The sequence below is a fragment of the Diabrotica virgifera genome, chromosome 1 (genome assembly GCF_917563875.1).
Source record: "Diabrotica virgifera virgifera chromosome 1, PGI_DIABVI_V3a".
Taxonomy (NCBI): Eukaryota; Metazoa; Arthropoda; class Insecta; order Coleoptera; family Chrysomelidae; genus Diabrotica; species Diabrotica virgifera.
Window position 1 is genome coordinate 32,570,802 of NC_065443.1, and position 9,062 is coordinate 32,579,863.

Genomic DNA, 9,062 nt, shown 5'->3' on the forward strand with positions numbered 1-9,062 from the left:
TAAAAAAATGTTTCACATAAAATTTGTTCCCTAATAAAAAAACGAAGAAACAACCGTTTACTAAACTTAAATCCGATAATTAGAACTCAAAATATTGTAAAATTAGTGCACAATGCAAATTGCAAATTGCAAAATAAGTATTTTTCGAAGCTTTACCGATCGTAACTCTGCTTCTACGCATGCAAATTAGCCTTGTAAGGTATCCTTTTAAAGCTTAATTAAGAGGCTTCCAAACTAAGTTTGTTAAATTATTTGACCTTCATTTGTTTTAAAGTTATACCCGTTTGAATTTATAATTTTCTTTAAAAAATTGTACATTCATTTGTTTATAAAGGTTTCAAGCAAACTTGAGCTATAAACATTTATACTTTAATTAACAATAATGATAAAACAACTCAAAAGGAACAAATTGATCGTAAGAAAATGTTCCTAAGTTTATTTTTGGCTAAGATATCGATATTTAAATGGCGCGCTATGAGGCGCAAGATTGGCTCACAGTTAAGTAAGTATATATTCTTCGACGTTTTATCGATCGTAACTCGGCTTCTACGCATGAAAATGAGCCAATATGTGATATCCATATAAAATTGGATCGAGTTCTTTTGCAGCATCATCATTGCATATAAAACGAGCATTTATGATGTGGCGGCATACACACAATTAACGGGCCTTGATGATGCTGCAAAAGAACTAGATCCACTTTATATGGATATCATATAGATAATTAGACTCTGAAGTCTCAAAAAGTTTTAGTTTTACTGCCTACAAGAACAGACTTGTACCACCATGTAACTGTTAAAATTTCGCTAAGAACTTATGCAGATGTAAGAAAGCTGATATTCCCTGTATATCTCTATGCAGATTTGCAGATGCATGAAAAAAATGTTTGTAAAAATAGTATTAATAAATAATATCAACTTACTTTTTAGTTATACTTCTGAAACATTAGTTTTTAATGTTTTTTTCTCATTTAGTGCAAAAAATAGAAGACAATGTAAATAGAATAAAAGGTGATACAAGGTACAGTATGATGATTTAATTATAAGAATTATATGATAAAATTTTATTAGGATCTTCAAAAATGAAAAATGAAGATAACGTATGTGTACATAGAAATTATAATTTGCATCGAGAAGTTAGCACGTGAACCTTTACGCGGTGAGCCGATCTTGCGCCTCATAGCGCGCGCCATTAAAATATCGAAATCTTGCCCAAAAATAAACTTATGAACATTTTCATAACCTCAAATTGTTCCTTTTGAGTTTTTCTATCCTTATTGTTCATTAAAGTATAAATGTTTATAGCTCAAATTTGCATGAAAACCTTATAAACAAATTAATGTACAATATTTTTAAGAAAATTGTAAATTCAAACGGGTATAACTTTAAAACAAATAAAGATCAAATAATTTAAGAAACTTTGTTTGGAAGCCTGTTAATTAAGCTTTAAAACGACATTATCTAAGACGTATTTCCATGCGTAGAAGCCGAGTTACGATCGATAGAGCTTCGAAAAATACTTATTTTGCAATTTCCAATTTGCATTGTGCACTAATTTCACAATATCTTGAGTTCTAATTACTAGATTTAAGTTTAGTAAACGGTTTTTTCTTCGTTTTTTATTAAGGAACAAATTTTATTTGAAACATTTTTTTTTCTCTTTTAGTTTATGAGCCAGAGCCTTATAAACAATTTATAAACAATTAAATTGTTTGTAACAATTTTTTGACCAATCGGATCGAAATCCCCCTCGAAATTCGTAATCAGCAGCCAAAAATCCATACGAAACCGTTGAGTTTGTCCATCAGAATTGAATATGACACGGTGACCAATCTGGCGCCTAGACTAATATTGGGGTCTATAGATTAAGAGGTATTTACGGTTTACGTTTAATATTATTTTCGTTTTATTAAGTACGATTTATTTTGTAATTTTTATGTTTATGGGAGTAACGCAGTTCAAGAAACAAATAAATGTGTTTTATGAATGAAAAAATTATCAGTAGTAATTGCACAAGAGCTCTAAAATTATCGAATTTTTCCCGAGTGACACTTTGACAGTTTTAATTTCACGACCCGAAGGGGAGTAAAAATTTGAGTAAAAATGAAGCATTATTTTCTTATTTATTCTTACTGTCGTGTGATATTCGTAAGATTACTTTTTAATACGTATATTATGGATATTTTCTTAAATGTGACAGTTGTCAAAACTAGGAAACTGGTTGCCACTAAACAGAAACAATCTACTTAAAAAAATTCTATCGGCAATTTTCTACAGTAGATAATTCTCAGTATAATTTTACTCTAATTGGACAGAATTAAACACGTGATCAAATATCTTACTATACGATTGGAAGTTAAAATCATTAAAAAATCATCGGGTATAATATCACAAGAGAGTGAGAATAAATTGAAAATAATGCGACACAGTTTTTCGAAAATTTGGTGTCTGGCAATAGATACGAGAGCCCGCAGGGCTCGAGTGGCTATTGCCCAATGACAACAAATTTGAGTAAAAATGAAGCATAATTTTCTTATTTATTCTTACTGTCGTGTGATACTCGTAAGATTATTTTTTAATACGTATATTATGGATATTTTCTTAAATGTGACAGTTGTCAAAACTAGGAAAGTGGTTGCCATTAAACAGAAACAATCTACTTAAAAAAATTCTATCGGTAATTTTCTGCAGTAGATAATTCTCAGTATAATTTTAATCTGATTGGATAGAATTAAATACGTGATCAAATATCTTACTATACGATTGGAAGTTAAAATCATCAAAAAATAATCAGTTTAATTTTTATTTCTGTAGATTTCTATTGGTTAGAATCTCCTATGAATGAAATAATCAAGATGACTTTCTGATTTATATGTATACTATTCTGGCTAATAGTATAGTAGGTAACAATTACTCGTCTCCAAGTAAAATATTTATATTTATGTTAAAATAAACCCTATTTACAACTACGCTAAAGTGATTAACATGAAAAATTTCTGGAGCATATTCCATTATTAACATCAGTCTTTTACTACAATACATGGCACCTTAACCCAAATGTTTTGTATTATTTAGAACGGCGTCTCTCCCGTAAACATCTCGCTATAGAATAGACCTTTATCATTGGCTTCACGCTATTTAATATTGATACACACCAACATATCACTACCGCAGGAGAATATTGATAATAGCTTCAATGGTAGTGTTGCGTCTAGCGAGCACTTACAAGCTAGAATATTAGAATTCAGGTATATGTACCATCACATTTAACTAAATAATAGACAAAGTTTCAGGAAACTTTATTTATTGCTTGAGAAATACGCGTATTTACCATCGTGATATTAATATAAAGCGAGTAAAAAAAATGAGATTATAACTTTAAAAATTGATTACTTTACAAAACGAAATAAAATTATTTTTAATGCCCGACTGGTACAAGGAGAGTATAGAACAGTAGGGAGATACTGGATTCCATCAAAATAAGAAAACTTCAATACTTGGGTCATATAACACGTGGTGACAGATATGAACTCCTAAAATTAATTATGCAGGGAAAGATTCAGGGAATGCGCAGCATAGGTAGGAGAAAAATGTCCTGGCTGAGAAATCTCAGAGAATGGTTTGGATGCAGCTCAACTGAACTCTTTCGGACTGTAGTGTCAAAAGTGAGAATAGCAATGATGATTGCCAACCTTCGTCGCGGATATGACACGTAAAGAAGAAGGTATATTATTTGACAAATAATGAGATGATTTCGAAGTCAGTTAAGTATGATATATTGCATTATTTTGAAAAATAACGCCCAAGGGCAATAAATTTAAATAACTAGTTAAATATTGTCAAGTTGACAAATAAACACGTAACTGTAATTTCAGTTAATTTTCTTTACAATTTTATAAATTACTGTACAGGATGTTTCATTAATAATTGGAAATATTTTAATTGTATAAATCCCTGGGCTGAAAATATTAGAATTTAACCCAAATTACCTAGTCCGAAAATGCTTCCTAAGGGTGCTAGAGCTCTTTGAAGATGGCGTCTTGAGGTTAGTTTCTTTTAAATACCTTCAGAACTCTTCTATTTAGAAAAACGAAAACTCTTACACCTATTTATTTTCCAGAGATAAATTGATTCCATAAATTTCGAATGTCTGATAACGGTCATAGGCGTCCGTTTTGGCTAGAGCAACGATTATTTTGTCGCATAACTTTTTGTCTTTAACTTTTAAGCCCATTTCATACTGTATTATTAAGTTGTGAGATATTCTGTGCTTTGTTTTTAAAACTGAAGGAGTAAACTAAAAGACAGATTTACACCCAAGAAAGTTACTAGAAAAATCACCAAATGCATTTTCTTGTTTGGTTGATCATGTCGGTCTTCGAAGGTAATTCATAAATATTATATTTATTATACTAATACGTCGCAAAAGAGTTCCAAAAATAACTCCTTTTTATATAAAAGCAGATTAAAAGTTTAAAAATTAAAGGAATAACACAGAAAACACAAATCACCGATATACATAACTTAATTAACCTATAAAATGTCAATATTGTCAAAATTTTATAAATGCCAATAGCGTCAAAATTTTATAACGGTGGAATTTGAATTACTCCTCCTGGTTTAAATACAGACATTAGTACTAAAAGTTATACTTGTTTTAATCGGTAGGATACATATTCTTCTAGAAAAATCGATTTGAAAATTTTTCGTATTAAAAAAAACTGTTTATAAAAAGGAAAATTGGTACATGTATTACTTTTCCAGAGATAAATCGATTTCATCAATTGTGAATTTCTAGTACCGTTCATATGCGTCCGTTTTGGTTACTTCAACGGTTATCCTATCTCATTATTTGTGTGTCTTTAATTTTTAAGCATTTTCGACACTAGATTATTAAATTATACTAGTACTTAAAGTTACTCTTACTTTAAACCGGTTTTTTTAATTCTTTTAAAATTTTCTTTAAATTCAAAAAACGAAAAAGTTTAAATCGATTTTTTTTTTTCAGGAAACGGTGTATATTACCGTAACGTAAGAGTATCTTTTAGTACTAGAATACCTCACAATTTCATAATCCAGTGTCAAAAATACATAAAAGTTAAAAAAAGTTATGTGATAAAATAACCGTTTCCATACCCAAAAGGGATGACTATGACCGGTACAAGAAATTCTCATTTTATGGAATTGATTTATCGCTAGAAGATATATATTGGCGTACCAGTTTTCGTCTTTGAATGGAAGTGTTCTGGAGGTATTTAAAAAAAACTAATTACAAGACGCCATATTCAAAGAGCTCTAGATTACGAAACATTTCCGGACTAGGTGATTTGGGTTGAAACTTAATATTTTGAGTCCAGGAATCTACATTTAAAATATTTCCAATTATTAGTGGATCACCCTGTAGAATTTTAAATGAATTGATACAATTATCTCTTTAGTAACCGAATTCAGGATACCATTTTTGTGTTTTCATCTATGCCAAATCTATCAGAGTACACTGGAATCAAAATTAGTCTGATTGTTTTTTTTTCATCTCCTCCTAAACGTGGATCTTGTGATGTAATCATCATTATCTTTCATGACTTTAATTATTAAAATGTTAAGGGTAAAGTTACTTGAGATTCCATCAGTGCGATTGTGTTAAAGAAGACGTTACGGCTCAACTCATGTACTCAATAAGCTGTGCCAATTTTTTTAGTCAGTTTTCATTTCCAATGCATACTGGAATGGTAAATATATTTGTCTGATAAGGACAACTGTTTTAATCTTTTTCTTTATGGATATAAATGAGCTCTGTCTCCCTTGTTTTGGATATGATCTTTTGTAAGAAATTTATACGTAATTTATTCCATGTTTTGAATCATTAGCTCATTGGGAATTTCGGCTGCGCCAGATTTTTTGCTCTGGCGGACATAATTTGTTCACAACGTTTTAGCCCCAAGCAACAAGTCTAAGTCTTCGATGTCCGTATAAATTAAGTTTTTGATACCAATTTAGTTCATTTTAATATTTTTTCAACGACATTCAAAGAGCTCGTGAGAGCGGAGTTTTAATCTTACGATTAATCGCATGGCCATCTAGCGTAGCATTATATATATATATATATATATATATATATATATATATATATATATATATATATATATATATATATATATATTTCCTGGCACAATAAACCATTTTGACCTTCGCAAAATTCTCCTTGTTATGTGCTATTGTGTTAATCCCATTTTAGTAGTAGTATGAATTTTAGTTTATTATAAATATGTAGTCAAATATATTTGAAAGACAAAAGTTAGACAATAATTTTATGTTGTAAACCCTTTCACTAAACGATAATAGCTTCGAAGTGGTTAAATAATTTAAATGTCTAGGGGCAACAATAGCCAGTAACTCAAAATAAATAAATTGAAACAGGAATAGTGACGGAAAAAGATCTTTCTTTGTAGTGCATATTTAATCAAGTCAAAACCTTTCCCACAAGGTGCAAAAATCTAGATAAGACCATAAAACGACCTGCAGTCGAATATGGAAGCGAAACATGGATGCTAATAAAAAGAGAAGCAGGTAAATAATTATTGCTGTTGTGGGAACACAAAATTCCTATACAGACAAAATCCACAGACACAATATCGATTTAAAATCTCTCTTCGGACAGTAAAATCTAGTCAGATATACGGGGTGTCCCGCAAAATAATGTGTTCCTTTAAGGTATGGATAGAATGCACAAATTAGAACAAAAAAGTCTAATACCATTTTTTTCTAATGTTAACCGTTTCCAAAAAAAAAGATTACATTTATTATCCATATACCTGTCTTTTAATGTTTAGAAATTTAAGTCACCTGGCAACATCGTACGCACTACGGAATAATTACAGATAATAATAACTCATTTGTAATTTATAGTTTTTAAAATAATACAACCTAATAGTATTTATGTGTTTACTACCTATTTGTTTACCTGTATTGTATTGAAATACATATTGCATAATTTTAAACGAATTATAGGTACATCTTTTTTAACTGAACTAGTATTATGGTTTTAGTAAGTTTTAAATGCGTTGAATGCTGAGGGTTTCAACTGAATTACATAGTTTACAGTGGAACTTAAACACACTAGATAATGTATCAATAATTTGTTTACTTGTGAACTAAAATAATTAAGTTCTACTTACTTGAAAATATTTATTATACCTAATAAATTTTCAAAGTAACCCACTTTCACGAACACATGCATACATACGACGAGAAATACCGACAAAATATTTTGAAAGAAATTATAGTATGCCTCTCCATTTAGTGATCTGCCATTCATAATCAACATAATAACATAATAGGTAATGAACTAACGATTCGAAAACATTTTCTGCATTGATATTAAAAAGGATTCTTCAAAACTATCTGTTTACTAAACATGGGTTTGTCTACTTTTAAATTTTCGTACCTAACATAGTTGCAGATTTTAACTTGCATACCAAAATGTATTTTAATTTTTTGGTGAAACGGTTGCATTTAGAAAAAAAAATGTTGTAAGGGTTTTTTATCTGCATGGTGTCCTCTACGTATACCTTTTGATACGCACTATTTTCCGGGACACCCTGTATAAAGGCCATTAGACTAAAATGGGCAATGCATGTGATACGCAGGAACAACAATCGTCTTATAAAAAATATGTTTTTGCAAAGACCAGATGGGAGAGTGTCGGTAGGATGACCTAGAAAATATGGAAAAATGCAGTCCGAGAAGATCTGGAGAAAATGGGATTGAGAAAATGGGAAATAGTGGCACAGGACCGACAAACATGGAAGGAAATACAAAAGCGGCAAAGACACACGAAGAGTTGTAACACAATATAATTATGAAAATTTTTACTAAGGGAACCGGACATATAAGTAAAAAGTGAAGTAAAATAATTTCATGCCCGTACAACGGAGACTTGCTAAAAACGCGTAACATTTTTCGGCATTCTCTGTGAAAACCGTATGAATCCGATATTGTTTGCGTATTGTATGTTGTCTATAGAAGAGGGTTAGGCATGCTATATCCAAAATTACAATACATTTAAAAATTTGATGCTCTACTGAGGGAGCCGTACAAATCCGAGCCTTTTTACACATTCACGCACTCTGAGGGATTCGCTTGAAAAAACCTAGAATTCCCCTTCGCCGTACTTATGTAGGATATTTTATCAGCTTATTTCAATTTCGATTTAAGAATTTAGTCGTGGACCACTCTGTTAAGTAGTGTACTTTTTACAAAAAAAATTTAGTGCTTGTTAAATTTGGATTTATTATACATTCTTCAGAAACCAGAATATGTGCTGGATTAAAACTTTAATGGGGTTGTAGACAAAACCGACATGCTTCTCTTCTTCTTCTTAAAGTTTCATCTCCTATCGGAGGTTGGATATCATAATGGCTATGGTCACTTTGTTGGCTGCTGCTCTGAACAGTTATAATAAACTATAGTTAAACCATTCTCTAAGGTTCCTCAGCCAGGAGATACGTCTTTTTCTTATGCTTCTTCTTCCTTGGATCCTTCCTTGCATAATAATTCTCAGTAACTCATATTTTTCTCCTCTGGTAATGGGACCCAAATATTCCAATTTTCTTGTTTTTATACTGATCATAATTTCTAACTTCTTATTTTTTCGTCGTACCTTCAACATTGGTAATCCTTTGAACCCACTGAATCTTCATTATTCTTCTTTAACAACACATTTCGAACGCTTCTTTTTTTCTTATGTGTTGTCTCTTCAGTGTCCAAGCTTCCATTCCGTATAGTAATATAGAAAATATGTAGCATCTGAAAGACCTCAATCTGAGAGGCAACTGAAGGTCTTTGTTTGTAAGCCGTGTCTTCAATTTTATAAATGATTGCCTTGCAGCTTTTGCTTTGGTTATTTTTGTTATCAACCTAGGTTCCCAGATATTTGTGTCTTTACTTTTTCTATTTGAGTTTGCTCTAGCATTAACCTTTCATTTCGATGTTGTGTTTTTGAGACAATCATAAATTAATTTTTTTCTTGTTTTCACAAATTTCTTGTGTCAGGACACAGCTATC